Raw genomic sequence first — 20,810 nt, forward strand, 5'->3', positions numbered from 1 at the left:
ACTACCATCCCTGGGAGGAGAAGGTGATGCGCACGCTGCCGCCGGTGGGAGTACACGGAGTAGAAGGAGTTGCCGAGCCTGGTGAGTACACAAACAACTCACCTCACATGGGGGGAACCGCATCAACAACCCAACTCACAATAATGCACGCAACTACCCCAAAGCCATCACCGGACACAACCACACTCCAAAAACACGCACATGCCACTAGCGGCTCCATGCCCCATGCACCAAGCAAGGCCATGCCAAGTCACAGGCTACACAAAACAACAACACTAGACAGGATGTCCGTGATGCTGGGAGGGTGGGCCTCCAGAAAAACATTGTGCAACTCAGAAGCAGACACCAATGCCCTCAGCCCATATGGCCTAGGGCAGAGCTATACAAACAGTGTGTCACGACACTGTACTGTGTCGCCTGCAAATGGTGGCCGCGTCGCAGGATGACATGGGTATGAAGGCCCAATTTGCACATAACAGCATCTAATGAAGAGGCATCACTGTGAAAGAGTGTCAGCACACACCGCCGCAGCAGCGCAGACTCAGAGACACTCTGCCCAATGGGGGCCGGGAGATTCTAAACAAAGCCACATGAACAAGCCAATGGCCTTTGAAAGACCTGCAAAGTGTGTGTGCCCAGGAAGCTGGGCTGAGGTGACAGAGGGTGACAGACAGACGGAGGGAGAGGGAGGGAGAGGGAGAGAGAGGGAGGGCGACAGAGGGCGACAGAGGGAGACAGACAGAGGGAGGGAGAGGGAGAGAGAGGGAGGGAGACAGAGGGTGACAGAGGGAGACAGACAGAGGGAGGAGGGTGACAGAGGGAGGGACAGAGGGAGGGAGAGAGGGAGACAGAGGGAGACAAAATCACCCTTGGGTGGTGTGGGCATGTCCGCTCGTCAGCAGGTGGGCTGTGTGCATGTTGACAAGGTCTGGCAGTGCGTGAAACACCCCTTTTTCGTTTGGAAATCACTGGGCCATGTGTCAAACTGTGCATGAGTAGATCCTTGCTGCAGGCACAAACCTAACCTTACACCCAGTATACCCACTCACTGTGTTTGTTAGAACCCAGTCACAAATGCATAAGTTACCTACCTGCATTCTCCAATAGATATGAAAAAGAACCATTTGCCCACGTACAGTGCAACACGTAAGCCGGTTCTGCATCGCTCGCTACGCACGCTCGCTACACTGCTCACTGCGTTCAAAGATGATGCAACAACAAAGAGTGTGTCACACATAGGAAAAGTGTTGAAAGCTGTGGCCAAGGGACATACCCATGCACCATGCACAGGGACTTGCCAAGTACAGACAAGGTAGATGACACTTGGCCCTGCTGTAGACAGCACAAGGCAATCCTGTGACCACTGTACACTCAAACACCAACTCCACATGCCACCTACCTACCACAGGAACTCACATTCACTGTCATGCCAGCATGCACCATGAGGGGATAGATACATCACCTGGTAGACCCAATGACAAATCACACCACACCCAACAGCATGCCCGGTCACACCCCCCCCCCTTACACAAGCACACACCCCCGGGGCAGCCAACGCAAATTGGCACTCCCACAATGGATATGTGACACAACAAGACCAATCCATAGGCAAATAAGCATCCCAACACTCATTAGACAGGCCAAATAACCAGGAGTACATATCAATCTGTCCCCCGCAACATACCCATCCACAAGTGCACTGTGAGAGGAATGCTAGACATATCCAACTACCCAGAGGAACTGTGCCAACTTGAATATGTATGAAACATGGATGACGCATCAAACACCATTAACATTGTCTCTCTCTCACACACAGGGCAACGTCGTCGATCTCCCCCCAACACTGGGGGGGAAGAATCACAGGACCAGGCTCGGCGTGACGATGATCCCACCGGCAGCGACGACTCTCACCACACCGTGGATGACCCCGACCAACCTGGCCCCTCTGGTGCCCAAGCACCTGCAGCACCTGCGTCAGGTACAACTGTGCCAACCACCACCCCCATTCCTGCCACATCCCAGGATACAATCCATGAAGAAGAAAATAGTACCTGTCCAAAAGATATATACTTGGGCCTAGAATATAGGTCCCTGATTCCACGCAAAACTAAACTGGGACAGAGCGGACAAAATAGATAACATAAAACACCAAACAAAGGTTATGGATACAAAAATATATATCTCTTATTTATTTTGTTTTTTTAGTCATATGATTATTTTCAATTTTTACAAATACTAGTTGGTCAATAGATACATATACATTCAAAAATCAATCAAGAACAACACATATATATATAAATCAATACATTGTTCAATGTCCCACACGTGAATATAATTCATGCACACAAACATTCATTCCAAACAGCATTCAAAACAACAATTCAGGTCAGAATGGAAAAACTATCCAGTGGTACTCAAGTAGGTGGTTTAACTACTGTATCATCCAGATGGACATAGGTGATACTATGGGAAACGAAAGGTCGACAATTCAGGCGCCAGCGCGCGTTTCGGTAAAGGACCCACAGAGGGGCCCCACCTTGATCAGGGCGTAGACCAAAGGGTAGTTGGGGACATGAGTAATACCTAGGATCAATCAAACAAATGTAAATGAACAGTCAAACAAAAATAAGTTGAAACACATATACATGTACTCTAATGCATTATTATACAACATAAAAATATACATCTATCTGTCCGAATCAGTTCCAGTTAGCGAAGGATAAGGAAAAATCAGAATTTACAAGGTCCAAAAGGTACCAAGGTAGCTAGAACAGGAGCACACCCCCAAGGTAAAAGATCAGATATGAGATGGAAAAGATATATCAAACAACAAAGAGGAAGCAGGAAAGAGGGATGTGCCTCTAGTTATAGGCTAAGTCACATACAAAGGCATAAAAACGCCACCAACAATACTCCAAATCCCCGTGCAAATCATGCAGGAGATACACATGTGAGAGGAGTGAAAGAATATATCTGTTGCTATACGTACTTAAAATTAAACCCACGAGACCAGAGTCAAGGGGAGCAATATCAATATGATGCTGGTATACAAAGAAACTGCTATACGTCAGAGGTAGTAGCCCGGCGTATTCATGAAAAGATTCCCAGCCCAATCAGATCAGGGGGCGGGTATTCAAAGAATGTGAAAATACGACAGATGACATATCTGGAGGAAAAATATATAAAATTTGTAATGGTCAGATAGAAAAGAAGACCAACATTGTATCCTCACTTCACCATAGATCGAAATAGCATCTAAACAAATGTGCAATGAAGTTTCGTTAGCAAACGGCAACATACTTATCAGTCACAATTACGCCGTGCCTGGAGGTGCGCCGGAGATTCAAAAGAGCCTCATAGTGCTCAGGTTCGTGGATATCCAGGGGGTGGGTAAGCTCCCAATCGCCAGTGGCGTGTACGCTTCAATAGCGTCTCAACGAGAACCTGTGGATAAGGAGCAGACAATAACCGACTGAAATGGCCCAAGTAAGAATCCCGGAGGGCTAATGGCTATCCGGATGCACAAGGAATGCTAAGGATAATTAACGTGACGGCACAGAAGACCATATGGATCCATGGGGGGTGAAAGCAACAAATTGAATGCCCTATCCAAGGCATGAGTAAGGACGAAGATGGTCTCAGTAAAATACGGGTGAAGTACAGAATAAAACAGGATCAATCGGTTTAACAAGGAAACATTCTAGAGGATTAGGACTCGGGCGAGGACAATCCTTTCAGAGGGCACTTACTTGCTGGTTCTGTAATCTGGTTCTATCAGATCGTCGATCCTGCGGCGGCAACGGCGTAGAGAGTGCCTACGCTGAACCGATTCGCGTGCACCATCCTTTTAAACGCGTCATAGACTTCCCAAGCACCAATGGGAAGATCTATGAACTGGGGATTAATCAACATAGAAAATGGACTGCCCTTTTCGTACTCAATAGGATTGTTAGAGAAAAACGTCGGCCATGTTGCAACAACGAGCACAGCTTAGAAGAATCAAAAAACATATTTATACAGATCATGGCGCCAGGCAGGGATATATCGCATCTATCCGTAATGTATGACAGTATACAAATAAGCCAAGGAGTTCTATTGGAAAAGTGAGATAAATATGTGTCAAACGATGTCTAATCATTCCTAACACAAAGATAGGGAAAATGAACTCCAGTAGTATCAAGGGGGGAAGATATATCAGAGGCAGGAGGGTTAGATGATGGCATTCTCCCACTGGATCATCTCATTTAATCCCCGCTGTACTGAGTCTAGATAGAAAATCCAGAAGGTCTCTCTCTTTTTCCTTATGGAACTGGGGTTCCTTCCTAGTGGAGTATCTATTTTTTCCAGGATGGTCCATTTAAGATCAGTTTCTTTATGGTTCATATTCAGCCAATGGCTGACCAATGGGGCAGAGGTTTTTTGTGTTCGAATGTTCGATTTGTGTTCACAAATCCGATTTCTTACCTCACGGCTTGTTTCCCCGATGTAAGTTAAGTCGCAGGGACATGTAATAATGTAAACAACATTGGAAGACCGGCAGTTGGTCATGCCTTTGAGAATAATGGTCCGATTGTTGGCATTGATGGTATTGCCGACAATGGCCTGGGGGCATGCCTGACAAGTGCCACAACGGTGGTTTCCATCAATGGGTTTAGATCCAGGGATGACAGTCTGGATTAATGCCTTTTTCTCCGTGATTTTCCCTCTGATGAGACAGTTTTTCAGGGTCTTGTCCCGTTTGAAGGCGACCAGGGGTTTGGGGATGTTCATCCCATCATTGTCGATGTTCAATAGGTACCATAGAGAATTGATGGTTTGTCTGACCCTATGGTTAATGTTGGAGTGTTTAGTGACATAGACCAACTTATCCAATGGGTCAGGGTCCCTTTGGTCGAACATGGATTCTCTATTAAAATATCGGGCTCGTTTGAAGGAGTCTTTGATCAGTTTCTGTGGATATCCCCGGCTGAGAAATTTGGACTTGAGGATGTCTGCTTGTGCAAGAAAATCTTTCATATGGGAACAATTCCTCCGCACACGGAGGAATTGACTAAAGGGGATGCTGTCCCTTTGGCACCTTGGATGATAGCTGCCGTATTGGAGCAGTGTGTTTCTGGCCGTAGGTTTAATATACAGAGACACACTCAATTTATTGTGTTGATGTTCAATTCAAACGTCCAAGAATTCAACCCTAACATTGCTGGAGTGAACAGTAAATTTCAGGTTGATGTCAGCTGCGTTTAACCAAGCCACGAATTCATCCAAGGAGCTATGGTCCCCGTTCCAGATGAAGAAGATATCATCAATGAAACGTGACCATGCTCGGACGTTTTCGTAGAAGGGTGCCAGTTCGTTATGGATGTTGGTTTGTTCAAATTTTCCCACGTATAGGCAGGCTATACTCGGAGCACAGGACACCCCCATACTGACGCCCTGTATCTGGTGAAAAAAATCACCATTAAATTCGAAATAGTTGTCATTCAAGACAATCTTCAGGCATTGAATGATGAATGGTGAGTTGGTGATTTGTGTTTCTGTAGCCAAGATCTCTTGTAGCACAGATAGTGCTCCCTCCTGAGGGATATTTGTATATAGAGATTCCAGATCCAGGGTGACCAGAAGGTCCCTATCTGGGTCAAAAGGGATATTTTCAATCTTTGAAATAAAATGGCCCGTATCTTTCACATACGATTCAAGATTACTCACCAGAGGTTTCAAAAAGCAGTCCACATATTTCGAAAGTGGTTCGAGGGCCGAGCCAATAGTGGAAACAATGGGTCGTAGGGGAGGATCCAGGGTATTTTTGTGGGTCTTCGGTACCCCGTATATGATGGGTATACGGGTATAGCTAGGTGTTAAAAATTCAGCCTCCTTAGTGCAAATAAACTCCTGGTCTACCGCAGTTTTGACCATTGATAGAATACGTACTTTGAGATTGGTCTCAGGATTTCCCATAATTTGTTTATAGTGTCTAGTGGACGACAAGAGAGTATTCATTTTCCCAATGTATGTCGCGGTGCTAAAGACAACAATGCCCCCGCCTTTATCACATGGCTTGATAGTCAATTGCTTGTTGTTTTGAAGGGATATCAGAGCTTTCTGTTCTGCAAGGGGAAGATTGTTGGCCGGTTTAGGCACACTTTTGATGATTTTAGAAATTTTAGTGAACACCTCTTTCTCAAAAATACCTACCTCTGGACCAACCGGGTCCAGCCCAGGGGTAAAGTCAGAGGGGGGTCTAAGTCCAGACAAATTGTCCCCAAGGTCAGGGGAGGGTCTATTGAGAAAGAATTTTTTTAGTCTAATTTTCCTAAAAAAGGAGTATAAATCCTTTAGGAATTCGAATTTATTGAGGGACGTAGTAGGAACAAACGTGAGGCCCCTAGATAGGAGGGTCAAGGCTTCAGGGTCAATCCCAGAGGCAGACAGATTAAACACAGGTATGTTTATTGTGTTTTCCAATACTGATTGTGTCTGGTTTGTATGTACATCTGGGGTTGACCCTGAGCCTGATGGTAATTCCTCATTCGGGGTGTTCTGGTTCTGAGGCGATAGTTCCCTCTGCGGTTGCCTAAAAACTGATCAGGCATCACCGGTCTATCGAATCGGGATTGATAGTTGGGATTGTAATTAGTCTCATAATCAACAGGCCCTTCTCCTTCCGAGTCAGTGGTGTCAGAGAATGTAATGACTTTTTTGTTCTTACCCCATCTCATGCTGCTATTGCTAGGTCCATTGGGGTCTGACATGTTGTAGAAGTTGGACATAAAATACGGGTAAGTCCGTTCCTGGGAGAATAGCCTGATATCTTTTTTGAGTTTGTCAGTTTTCCTTTTGAGGAGGTAGGTAGAAAAAGAGTCCAACTCTTGTGCAATCTCTTCTAGCTTTTTGGTTGCCATTTCAACTGAGTTGTCTTTCTTTAATCTTTCTTCAAGTGCTTCTATTTCTTTGGTCATAATGGCTAATACCTCTCTGGCTGTCTCGATGATTAACATCATCCAGTCACGTGAGCATCTATTAGGGATGTATGTCGTTACAACGCACACTTTTACAACGCATGCACTTACAACGCATTTTTTACAACGCAAAATCCATTACAACGCATTCCATTACATCGCAGGACACTACAACGCATTTTTAAAAACTACCTTTACAACGCATTCCATTACAACGCATACTACCTTTACAACGCATACCATTACAACGCATTATATTAAATTGCATTTAAGGTAAGTATTAGATAGTATAGGGGTAAAAATTACTTTTCTAACTCCAGGGGGTGCAACAGTAGGGTAAGTGTTGGATAGTATAGGGGTAAAAATTACTATTCTAACTCCAGGGGGTGCAACAGTAGGGTAAGTGTTGGATAGTATAGGGGTAAAAATTACTATTCAAACTCCAGGGGGTGCAACAGTAGGGTAATTGTTGGATAGTATAGGGGTAAAAATTACTATTCTAACTCCAGGGGGTGCAACAGTAGGGTAAGTGTTGGATAGTATAGGGGTAAAAATTACTATTCTAACTCCAGGGGGTGCAACAGTAGGGTAAGTGTTGGATAGTATAGGGGTAAAAATTACTATTCTAACTCCAGGGGGTGCAACAGTAGGGTAAGTGTTGGATACTGTAGTGTAATATTATGCGTTGTAATGGTATGCGTTGTAAAGGAAGTATGCGTTGTAATGGAATGCGTTGTAAAGGTAGTTTTTAAAAATGCGTTGTAGTGTCCTGCGATGTCATGGAATGCGTTGTAATGGATTTTGCGTTGTAAAAAATGCATTGTAAGTGTAGTGCGTTGTAAAAGTTGCGTTGTAAAGGTTGTTCCCCTCTATTAGAGATAAGGGCCCATTTCTCTAAGAATAATCTAATCTCAACAAACCCGGTACATTACGGACACGTAGTCCGAAGGGGATCGTCCCGGCCTTTAGGTACTCGAGTATAAAGTTGGCATGGGCTTCAATACGTTTTGATTTTTTCTTTTTCTTTAGATTAAGGAGTTTGGTCCATTCGCCTTCGAGACCCTTAGACAACGAGAATTGACCCTCACTACCAGCTGCAAGACCAATCATTCAAGCAAAGTCCTCATCCGAGAACCCAAAGGTTTTAATGCTCTCCATGGTGTGAGGCAGGATACGTAGCCAGCAAGTGGAAAAAATAATACAGAACGAAGAAAGAAACCGAGTGGGTATCCCAGGATACACACAGGAGCCCTGCTCGCACACAACAACGCAGCCAGTCTGACCAGGAGGGACAAGGTACTCCGGGCACCCAGGAGGAGGCAGGCGACCCCGCAAATGCCATCCCTCAGGGGTCCCGGAGACCCGATGTGCCCACAACGGCAGGCCAGGCTCAAGTGGGCAGGGGTGGTGGGAGTGGAGGACGGCGGAGGCGCGAACCTGACCTGACAGCTGAGGAACCCGTTATGTCACACCTCTGCAACATCCTGGACACATACCGGCGTGACACCAGGGGCATCAGCCAGGTAGTGGAGACCCTCAATGAGATTAAGAACCTGCAGGCCGAGCAATATGCCAGTCAACAGCAACACCAAGGACGGATAGAGGCAAGACAGGCTGAGCTCGTGGCGGAGCTAACGGACATGAGCCGTTCACTCCGTCGGATTGGCGAAAACATGGGCAACCCTCCCTGTGCCACCAGGCGAAGATCACCACCAGCCACAGGGAGGGATCAGGAGGAGGAGGATTCGTCCGACGGAGCATCACAGACTTCGTCACGGCCTGCTTCTGAGGGTCCCCGGAGGAAGGTGGGTCGTCCACGCAAAAGACCGTGAGAGTCAGCGGACCATCACCATCTCCCAGGTCACCTGGCCTGGCACCTGGCCCTCTGGCGCAACAGCAGCACATCATCCAATGACATTCTCTGCCATATGGACTTGCTGGTCACTGTCTGACCAAGGTTGACAAAGACTGTGGCATGGACTCTGATGACTTCCAATGGCAAGGATCCCAACTCCCCCTGTGAACCTTGGATTACAGACACCCGGCGAGCACCTCTTTACATCCCCCCAAACACGTACCCCACCACTAATAAAAATCATAAAAATCACGAGATGATGCCGTCATTTTGCATTATTCCATAACATGTGTGTGTTGGAAAGTCAAACCATGCCTGAGTTTTGAAGTAACTCCAACCATGCATACCCTGGGGTCTGAGTCTGGCACAGGACACACATGGGTCACAATGTATCATCCAATACAGACATGGAGCACCATACTCACCCGTGATGGGCCCAACCAGCTGAGGGGGTGCCTGCACAACTGTGCGGACAGACCTATTTCGAAGAGCAACAGTCATGCGCAGAGGTCAGGGATCATGTGGAGTGTCCTGGGGTGGGAGTCCCAGGTATGTGTAGCCAGGTGGGAGAACTATGTCCTGCATGCTGGAGTCAGGTGGATGTGGAGAATGGTGGCCAGGCCAAGGTTGGATGCATGGAGATGGCACAATGGGGTCTTGGATGACAGTGCCACAAAGTTGTGTTGGGGTCGTGGTTGTGGGCTGCATCCTGAGTGTGGGCGTGGATTGTGAAGGTCATCCTGCAGCTGACAGTGATCCATTGCAGCTATCTCTGTTGGACGGTGATGTGGCTGGGTTGCCGGATGTTGAAGCAGAGCTGTGCAGATGCACCCTGGATGTGGACAAGTATCATGGAAGTTGTAACGTACTTCTCCGTAGAGTGCAGGGTAGGATTAGACACAGATGTTTGGTCTGTCTTGCCTTGAGGTGGATCGAACTGTGGATCTTGTGCATAATGCAGAGTGTGCTGAAGCCTGAGGTACAGATGCTGGTGATCAGCATAGCACACGTGAGCAAGCAATCCATGATGCACACCAGCTCGTGTGCGTGGACACTGTGTGCCTGTGCAGGGCCCTTGCGGGTGGGACACAAGCAGTTGACCCAGCTGAAAGGGGACAATCCGCAGATGAACACCTCAGTCGTGTACAAGTCCAGCATCAGGTGGCCGATGTTCAGCCATCTGCCAATGGATACCATGCATTATTCAATTTGAGAACTGGCAAGGACTGCGTCTTTGGGGAGGGTGAGGAGCACCTGGCTGGCAATGGGACACCAGATGATGATGAGATGCAGTGCGCATGTCATGGTGTAGAGAAGGATCCTGGACACATTGTAGACTGACACGCAGAGACATGATACCTGTGCCATGTGTCCCACAACGACACCATACTACATGCAGAGGCCTGGATTACCACTCCCATCGCCTTGTTGGGTTACAGAGCCGGTGGGGAGTAGGAGGGACATGACCTGGTTGGTGTGACAGGGCCTGGAAGGCGTGCCAGTGCTGTGTAGGCAGTTGGAGTTGCACACTCATTATGCAAAGGTGTTGTGTGGGCGATGAGTGCATGCCTGAGTGCATGCAACAGATGTATTGGATGGACATTGCTTGGTGGGTGGCCTCAACATCATGGTGTAGCGTGATGTGGCACATGCAAGGACATGAGGCACATACAATGTGCACGTAGCATGTGCAGACGGTCCAGCCTTTGCCACCGCAACTGTGTCACACACAAGCAGATTACACCAAAATGAATGGGTGGAGGGAGGAAGGGGGGTGCGTCTTAGAGGCATTTGTGTGAGGGCAAATATAGAAACTCTGTGTGCCCTTGCTGCAGGGCCTGCAGCAGCAGGCGCCATGTCCTGAAAACCATGCCACAAGTTGCACACAAACACAAGCATGTCAGAAAGGACTACTGCAAAAGGTGTATGATAAGGAAGGAGTGTCTGGTTCAACATGGCACACACACAGACAATGGATGCACATGCAGCAAAGTGGCCGTTGTGGGGACTGAGATGCCAAAATACCTACACAGCCATGTACATCATACACAATACATATCATAATCCCTGACAAACAGCTTGCATCTTGCTACTCTACACATAGACTCATATGCACAATCTGTGATGACTATGCCAGACATGCCGCATGCACAGTGGCAAGAGACCTGCATTGACAGAGATGAGGCACCTTGAAGGCTGAGGGACACCTTTATTAGTCATGTTTGCCGGAAGGCAAATGCATCTATATTAACAGATGCACAGGTCATGTGGATGAACATGTGGGCCCTACACTGGCACCCCCCTTTGCACCACAGATGCAGGAAATCCATAGAACTGGCACACAAGTGACGGGTTTGAGGCAAACACCCCGTGCTGCTCACGGAGAGGCTGCTATTCACCATTGAGCCTCTAATGGGGATGTCCCACACTATGTCAACCCGGTGCATCCCGTATGTTTCCGAGGGCAGTGTTACACACATTGATGCCTTCATCCCAATCCACAATCACATTACAGATGACTGTCACCAAGTGTGACTATCAATTCAGGTGAATCCATCTCCATGTCATGTGCCCCATGGTGATTCTACATGTATGCAAAGTAACCAAACATGAACAGGAGCAGTGCACACACATTCCAAACAATTAGCACACCCAAAAAGCCGTGCTGCATCCCTTACCCTAAGGAGAATTTTCGACATGTCCGTGCATGTTATGCTGATTCAGCACACGTTGCTGTATTCATGAGGAATAGCAGGAGCACAACAATGCCACCAGCAGACAGCATGCGCAAATACCTGGGGATGAGAGACACACAAGAAGTGAGCCAAAAGAAGCACATCCGCATGCATGGGCATGTACTCGACACGTATAAGGTTGTCAACATGCTAGGTGAAAATAGTGTCTCAGGAAAGACATTCTTTTATTACACCATCACTCGAGTGACACATCCAAACACACCTCTGACTCACTTGCCATACATGCAGATGGACCCACACATTGCAACACATGCCACACAAGGCTCAATGCGTGTACACTCAGACACTGCAACTCACCTCTAAGCAAAGAAGTTGCGTATGAGCCGACTCCGGATGTCCTCTTCCTCCTCCTCCTCAACATCACTTGCCTCGTCACCAAGCCCCTCATCCTCCACGGGTGGATGTTTCTGCTCATCCGGATCCAGGATGAGTGGCACAGCTTTCTCCACTGCCATGTTGTGCAGCATGCAGCACACGAGGAAGATTTTGCAGACCTTCACCGGTGCATATGGGAGTGCGCCGCCGGTCTTGTGGAGGCACCGGAATCGGCTCTTCAGGAGGCCAAAGGTCCTCTCTATCACTCGCCTGGTCTGGCCATGGGCGTTGTTGTACCGGTGATCGCCAGCCATTCTGGGGTTGCGGAGAGGCGTGATCAGCCATGGCATGTTGGGATAGCCAGAGTCCCCTACATGGAAACATCATAGACAGAAGTGGGTCAGGAGAAGCAGTAAGACAGAAAGATGACGCTAAATACAGGAGTAACAGAGTATACCCACCAACAAGACATGCTCGTTCGTTGCGCAGCTGCAGCATCATTTCAGGCATCCTGCTACGCCTCATGATGTAGGCATCGTGTGCTGATCCTGGAAAATGAGCACAGACATGGGAAATCTCCATGTTAGCAAGACACACCACAAGGGCATTAATGGAGTGGTAGTGTTTACGGTTGCGAAAGGCTACCTCCTGTGCCTGTGGTGGTACCAAAGCCACATGTGTCCCATCAATAGACCCAATGACATGGGGCATCCCTCCCAGGGCATAGAAGTCACCCTTGACACCTGTCAACTGCTCAGGAGTTGGGAAATGAATAAACTCATCCAGGTGAGCCAACATGGCCTCTAAAAAATCATGCAGGACCCGGCTGAACATGGTCTGGGACATGCCACCAACATGAGCTATGGTTTCTTGAAAAGTTCCCGTGGGAAAGAAATGTAGGGCTGCCATCACCTTCATCATGGGTGTCAGTGCAGTAGGATACCTGTGTAGCGGTTGGAGGTGTGGTGCCAGCCTTGCTGTCAAGTTCACAATCAACCGTTGGGTGAAGCGGTAGCGGCGTATACAGTCATGTTCCCTCAGGGCAGCCAAGTCTGGCATTGGTCTGAGGAGAGGCAGAGCCCTGCAGTAATTTGGAAGGGACAACGAAGAGTGAGTACAGTACAACAACAATGTCAATGTACTGAGCACATGTTAAACAGCCAATACACATATGCTACATACAGAGTCAGGTCTGTGCAATATATCCTGGACACGTATGCCAGGCAGGTGACACTCCTACCAAGAGCCAGCTACAAACGTGGATTCTCAAGCTCAACATGACATGGCATGAAACTAGCTGTGGGCCAGTATAAGTGAACAGGCGGACGCATTACAGGAGTGACAGACATCCACAGATGTGCAGAAGAAGGATGTTTATCATACAGACAGGTTGCGGAACACTAGAGGCACAGGTCACATGTCCCTGAAAAAAGGACAGACCAAACACCTTGCCATGAAGGGGTACATGTCAAGACTGATCACACATACATTGATACTAAGCAGATATGTCCTTGTCTCGCAAGTTCATGTTCGATGCATACATACACACGTTACGTCTGATTCCACATGTGTCCTGGTGTGCATAATAGTGTGCCATGCCCATCCACACACATGCACATGTTGGATGCAGCAACTGCAGATGCATTTGACGGAACACCAACAGCATGCTTATGGGAACACATGACACACACATGACATACTCACATCGTGCAACGCCGGTAGTCACATGTCAGGTGTAATTATCCGTGTACCTGGCATCAGGGGACAGTTGCAGGTGTTGGCGACTGTGCCATGTCAGTGACGCATTGCTCAACAAGTCTGTACTACATGCACACATGTCAAAGGTGTGAAAGGGATGTGTGGCACATAGTGCACCATCACACATGACATGTGTACACAGCTCATCACACATCTATTGGGTTCAAACATTAGGAGATTTGTGCCACATCACAGCCTGACACACCTAGGCCCGAGACATGTAGGACTGCACTGACAATGACTTGATGTCCAGCCTTGGCCAAGTATGACAGCTCAATTCCTTTCTGTGTGCCGCCTGTCACCAGTGTAAGGTGTGAAACGCACCGTACACACGCTCTGAGGGCGTGTGTAGGGTCCGTATCACTATGATTGTGTAGCCGTAGGCGTACGCCATGGTGATGTGGTCCGTACACGCGTGTGTAGGGTCCGTATCACTATGGTAGTGTAGCCGTACGCGTACGCCATGGTGATACGGTCCGTACACGCGTGTGTAGGGTCCGTATCACTATGGTAGTGTAGCCGTACGCGTACGCCATGGTGATACGGTCCGTACACGCGTCTGTAGGGTCCGTATCACTATGGTAGTGTAGCCGTACGCGTACGCCATAGTGATACGGCCCCTACACACACGTGTACGGCCCGTATCCCTATGTCGTACGCCTACGGCAACACTACCATAGTGATACGGACCCTACACACGCGTGTACGGACCGTATCCCTATGGCGTACGCCTACGGCAACACTACCATAGTGATACGGACCCTACACACGCGTGTACGGACTGTATCACTGGAGTAGTGGTGCCCTAGGGGCGTGGAACACACCGTACCTGTGTGTGTATAGTGAAATTACATAGGGGACACATGAGGGACAAGTATAAGGGCCTAAATGCATGCTGGTTGTCATGGAGACCGAGTTTCCAGTTCAAATTATTCATCAGGTGGGTAGCAAAAGTCGGTTGGAGACAATATACAATGTTGCCAAGTGGTTGTTGACTTGACATCATGCTCAATTTTTGAATCATGCAAAGGCCCTCACTGGGGAAGGTTTAAAGGGATTGGAGGAAACGTAGGATGCAAATGAGACTGACCAATCACTCTGTACTCCTGTAAATGAAACAGGCCAGCAAGGCCAATATAAGGCAGCCAGGTCCCATGAGAGAGCACTTGCCTGCACAACCTTTCATTCCACACCACTGCTGCTGCTTGTGATTCCTCTGGCACCATGTCCAGGTCTGTGGAGAGGGCCCAGCCATTCACCCTGGAGGAGAATGTGGCATTGCTGGATGTCATCCTCCCACAGTACCCCAGCCTGTATGGGAGACCAGGGGAGCAGGTGAGTGCTGACTTCACTAGCTTAGACTGTGCCCCTTTTTTGTGACTGTCACTTCTGGCATTGTGTCCAGGTGTGACAGACATGCAATGTTCTTTAGAGTGGGTCCCAGGGGGGGGAATGGCTCATGTCTCCCATGCAGAGCATGCTGTAGTGCATGTCTGCACTCCTCACTTGCATAGTGCTTACTGTGACAATCACTGCATGGTGCATGCCACATTCAGCCTGGCTAATCCTCTTGGGAATGTTGTTTCTACAGTCCTGATGTGATTCTGTGTTCCCCCCAGTGTGACAGGTGACTGTACCCACAGATGTGTGTGAGTTGAGTGTACCTGTGGTGAGAGTGTCCAAATGATGTGTTCGTCCCCTGGACATTGGTGTGTGTGTAAGTCCCCTGTCATGTGGGTGAGTGTCTATGTGGAGTGTTGCAGCCCAGATGCATGAGGGATGCATATACCCTACCCATCTGATGTGAGCAGGGAGCAGTGCTGTGTGTCTGACGTGCTGGGCTAGCCCAACACCTGTGACACCCCCCAGTCAAGTGGCACATGTGCAGAGTGATGTTTGTACCCGCAGTTGCCAATGGCAGGTGATTGTCCTGTGCCTGTGTGTGTCTGTGTACTCTGCTGAGGTTGCGTCAGTGGCCTGGGGCATGTGACTGCTTTGAGGTGCTGCACATAATCCTGGTGTAGCTTGTGATGGCCATTGTGAGCCAGGATCATTGATTGTGTGGCACCCCTCATTCCACCTGTGTACTTTCAATGCCACGTAGTGCATTTGGCCTTCCCCAGAGGATAATGTCCCTATGACAAAGGTGCAATGAGTTGGCTGCATACTATGCCCTGTTCACACCAGCCAAATTGTTCAAATGTGTGTCTCTGTGACATGTAGCAGGTGTATTGATGTTGTCTCACTTTGTCATCCTCACAGGTAGGCGCCTATGCCAAGGGGGAGATCTGGAAGGAGGCCGTCAGGGCCGTGAGGTCGGTGGAGGGTCGGAAGCGGCGCCTGGCCCAGGTGAGGAAACGCTGGCAGGATATCCGGTGCTGGACAAGGAGGATCGCCCGGGTCCTGCTGGGGGACTCACCAGAAGGGAAGAAGCACCGTGGACGCCGGCGCCTGACCCACATCATGAAGCGTGTGTTGGCGGTGGTCTTTCCTGACTTGGATAGGCGCTTACTGGAGAAGCAGCAGCAGGAAGGGGGTAGGTACATGTGTGTTTGTTGTGTGTCACCAGCTTTTGGAGGTGCGCAGTCGCATGGATACACTGCCAGGGTTTATATGTGCAGTGCACATCCTGTTCCACAAAGTCAACCCGTGCTGTTCTTCCTCCCTTCCCCTCCTTGACATGTGTTCCCGGGTCTGTGGGTAGTCACTCTTGCACAAGGTTATCTAGGCTGCCAGTTAATCCAGGTGCCCAATGCTTGCAGCATCATGTGTGGGGGTGGTGTGTTACATGTGTTGGGACCTTGCCTGTGCCCTGGCCAGTTCAGTCATTGTGGGGTCCATGTTAGTTGCCACTGATGCTGAGTTCCGACATAGGAGTGTGTCTTACAAGTGTACTGCCTTACAGCATGCATGACCAATGTTGTGCCCTCAGACATGATGTGCATGAGTGGGAGATGTGCATAGTGCAGGGACGGTCACTTCTGTTGCTGTCATATCCATACAGGACCATGGAGGAGTGTGGCCACTACAGTCCCCTGGGGCACCTTTTCCTAGGTATCATGTGTGTCATCCAACAATGTGGACATTCTCTGTGTCTTCAGCATAGGTTGGGCTCTGTGGCATTGTACCCTGGCCTAATTTGTATTTACGTAAAGTGTGCTACATGTGTCCACTCTACAGGGTGACCCAATTTGGCCTGTGCATACTCACAGTGGCCAGTGCCTGTGTGTCTTGGTACAACTATCTGATGATGGTTGTTTGTCAATTATAGGTGTGGACAGGCTCACGAGGGGTACTTTGTGTACACTCAGGAGTTATTGAAGGGCATGTTTGTAATCCCCGAGTAGGAGGTGTAAGTACTTCCTCTGTCTCAATCACATTGTCTCAGGTAGGGGGGGGTTTGTGCGGGAAAGGCCTACATGTCCAAACCTTATGTCTCCTTGCCAGGTCTGGCCTGTGTGTGATGATTGTCTGAACATACACTCAACATGCAGTGACCCAGTCATGTTGGGCATGGTTTAATGTATTTGCTAAGCAGCATGTGCCAAAAGTTAGGAGACATGGGGGCATATGTATCAACCGAATTTTTAATCGCAAACGCTGCGATTCGCAAAAAAACAGCGTTTGCGAATAAAAATTCGCAAAACGGGATGTATGAGGCAAATTCTCATAGCAATTTTAAGGAATCGCTAATTTAGCGATTTCTTAAGTTTGCGTGAGCATTTAAGAAATCGCAAATTGCGTTTTCTTAAATGATATGTACCACGCACCAAAGCATTGCGAATAATCCTGAAGAAATCGCAAATTACCACCAACTTCTAGTTGGTGGTAATTTGCGATTGCTGTAAAAAAATGCACTTTTTGTAATTTTACAAAGTGCCACGTGGCGCACATACATGCCCTTAGGGCATGTATGTGCGCCATATGCACACACATGCTCATTTCAGGGGTGCATCAGGGTGTCATCATGACACCCTTGCACCTTTGAAATTAGTCTCAAATTGCGATTAGCAAATTGCGAATCGCAATTTGAGAATTACTTCCCATTCATTCCTATGGGTCTCCTGGCCCATAGAAATGAATGGGAAGGTATTCCTTAATTGCGATTTCGCAATTTGCTAATCGCAATTAAGGAATTTTAAGAAATCGCTAAAGTTCTGTGATTTTTTAAATACATCCCGTTTTGCAATTCTCAAATAGCGATTCTTTAAAAATCGCTATTTGAGAATCGCAAATGGAGATGTTAATACATATGCCCCATGGTTCCTGCTCATCCCTTTTTTGGCAACGGTGTGTGGTCCAGATGCTGTGCTCGACTGTCCCCAGAGACTGGCTCCTCTGTCTAATTTGATATCAAGTTATTTGCTGCTGTGTCATGCTCTCCATTGTTTCCCAGTGGCATGGTGGGTCAACCAACTGTGTGGTGCAGGGCCTACATATGTGCGTAGTATTGTAGATGTTACTCATGTTGTTTTTCATGCTATGCACTGTGACCTATGTAGTTTTGAATCATGTGTCATATGTATACAGGTGTCTGATTTTTCCTGTCTCTTCACCTTGCCCACAGCATCGTCGGGGGAAACCGAGGGAGACACTGGCACAGACCTTGAGGAGGGATCCAGCACCGGTTCCACCAGTGCTGGGGAGTCTGGCGCAGCGAGTGGCACGGAGGCCGAGGGGAGTGAGGCGGAGGACCTGTCCAGTTCCACCACCGACTATGACGCTGACAGGTCCGAGGCTGAGCTCCCAGAGGGGGCGGAGGCTGTTCCCAGAGCTGAAAGCAGCACTCCATCTCTCGCCGCCCCCTCCATTCCCATCACTGGCCTCCCACTTGCTCGGGTCCCTTTGCTCCGTGCTAGGCGACAACATGTCTCCTTCGTGCCAGGCAGCGCACCCCCTGCCCCTGTCTCCCCTGCTGCCATCAATGCCGAGTCTGTGGACATTCTGCGCCAGTTGCAGGTTGGTCAGACATCGCTGCTTAATGTCCTCCATGGCCACACCAGACTGCTGACACAGATGGTGTCGTACATGGAGGGCATGTCAGCAGCGATGTCTGACCAACGGATGTTGCTGAAGTCCATAGACTCGTCACTGACTGCAGCAGTGGATCTCCAGCAGCGCTCCGTCCCCCCTACCCCTGCACCATCCACAATTCCCTGTCCCACGCACACCCAGACATCCCCATGCACGCACCCCACCAGACACAGGCAGCACACCACCAAGGAAGGCCAAGCGCACACCTCCTGTCACGCACACACAGGGAGAAGTAGGCACACCCACTGGGTCGGGGGGCAAATGGCAGCCACGCAGCCACAGTGGGAGTTCGCAGTCCTCACGACCCACTTCCTCCAAAACCACTCCCCTTAGCTCTCCTGGCCAACTGTCAGATAAAGAGTCCTTCGTGGCCAGTGTGTCCCTCAGCCCCAGTGTGGCACCACCCCGCAAGCGGTGGAGGCAGTGCCCGGCCAGGGTAGTTGAGTCCCCCCCCTGTCCACACCCTCCCCCAGTAGCGCTGCAACCCATCCCTCCGACCCCCCCACTCCTTGGGGCCTGTGGTTCATTCGGGGGCAGGGGAGACGCTGGAAGAGCTTGCAACCGTGTGCAGCGCCCTGCTAACCACCACCTTTGGCGCTGCCCCACCCCCTGTGGTGGTGTCGTCCGTCACTGCACCCACAACACCTACCTTGCCCCTCCTGTCCCTGCGGTGCCTGGTCCTTCCCCCCCACATGATGCCCCCCCTTCTATGGATGATATGGAAGAGTGAACTGTGCAGGCAAGCTAGGGGAGACGCGTCCCAAAGTGTCCCCCACCAGGACTTCGCACATGGCCTGGCCTATGGGCCCTGTATATAGTGGACATTTCTTTTGCTATAATTTTTTATGCTGAATAAAGCATTTTGGTTTTCATTTGCACACAAATGCTTTTCTGGTCTTGCTGTTGGTGGTGCTGCTCCATGATTTGGGGTGGTGATAATGTGTTAGGTGTCTGGGAAATGTTGTAGTGTGCTGCTCATGGGGTGGATCCTGGTATCTGTGTGCCATCACAAGGTATCTGCAAATAATCTTTGGTCATGTAAGCTCTTACTGTATGGTGACATTGTCCCAAGGTGTGCTTCTTTCTTCTGTGGACCCTGACATCTTCCCTGCAGGGTGTTTCCCAATTGTTGTGCTGAGCTCTGTCTACATTTCCTGGGTGTGTGACGGATCCCTTCAACTTTGGCCATGCATGCTCAGCAATGTCTCCACCTGCATCATTTGTGGCATCCTTGGTGGTCACTGTACTTGTGTATGGAGTATATTGACATGACTTCATGTGGACATGTTCCATTTTACGCACTATGCATGTGTGTACTCCCAGCCTCGCACACATGTGTTACGTGTTCTGCAGGGTCTTTGGGCACCTGTCTGACAATTGTGGGCATTGTATCTGTGGGTACTCCACCCTTTTCCTTCCATGGGAGGCAACAACTTGTTGGCTGCCCCAGCACCTGTACATTCCTATCAGTCCTGGAATGTGCGTGACAGTGTGTGTTCCCTTTGGGTCTCTTAGTTTAGTAGGGTGGCACATGAATATACAGTCTTGTTGCATGCTCTCAGTGGGTGTATTGTGCTGCCAGCGCCAGGGGTGGTTAAGCATGTGTCATGTGTCATCACACCCACATGTGGTGTGTCATGCAGTGGGGGATGGACATCCACCCTCATGGGAGTAGGACACTGCTGTCAGTGATGTGTTGGCATGCCACTCTCAATATAGTCGCACTTTGTGTATGCCTTCATGCACCCATGGAGTTTTGCTAATTGTAGGATGGTGTACACACCACCATGTCTCTGTCCACTGCTGGGAGGACTCTGCACCCACCCCTCCTGTGTCTGGGCACTGCTGGGAGGACTCTGCACCCACCCATAATATGTCTGGGCACTGCTGGGAGGACTCTGCACCCACCCCTCCTGTGTCTGGGCACTGCTGGGAGTGATAGGCACCCACCCCTCCTATGTCTGGGCACTGCTGGGAGGACTCTGCACCCACCCCTCCTGTGTCTGGGCACTGCTGGAAGGACTCTGCACCCACCCCTCCTGTGTCTGGGCACTGCTGGAGGACTCTGCACCCACCCCTCCTATGTCTGGGCACTGCTGGGAGGACTCTGCACCCACTCCTCCTATGTCTGGGCAC

This window comes from Triturus cristatus, chromosome 1_2 (assembly GCF_964204655.1).
Source record: "Triturus cristatus chromosome 1_2, aTriCri1.1, whole genome shotgun sequence".
Classification (NCBI taxonomy): domain Eukaryota; kingdom Metazoa; phylum Chordata; class Amphibia; order Caudata; family Salamandridae; genus Triturus; species Triturus cristatus.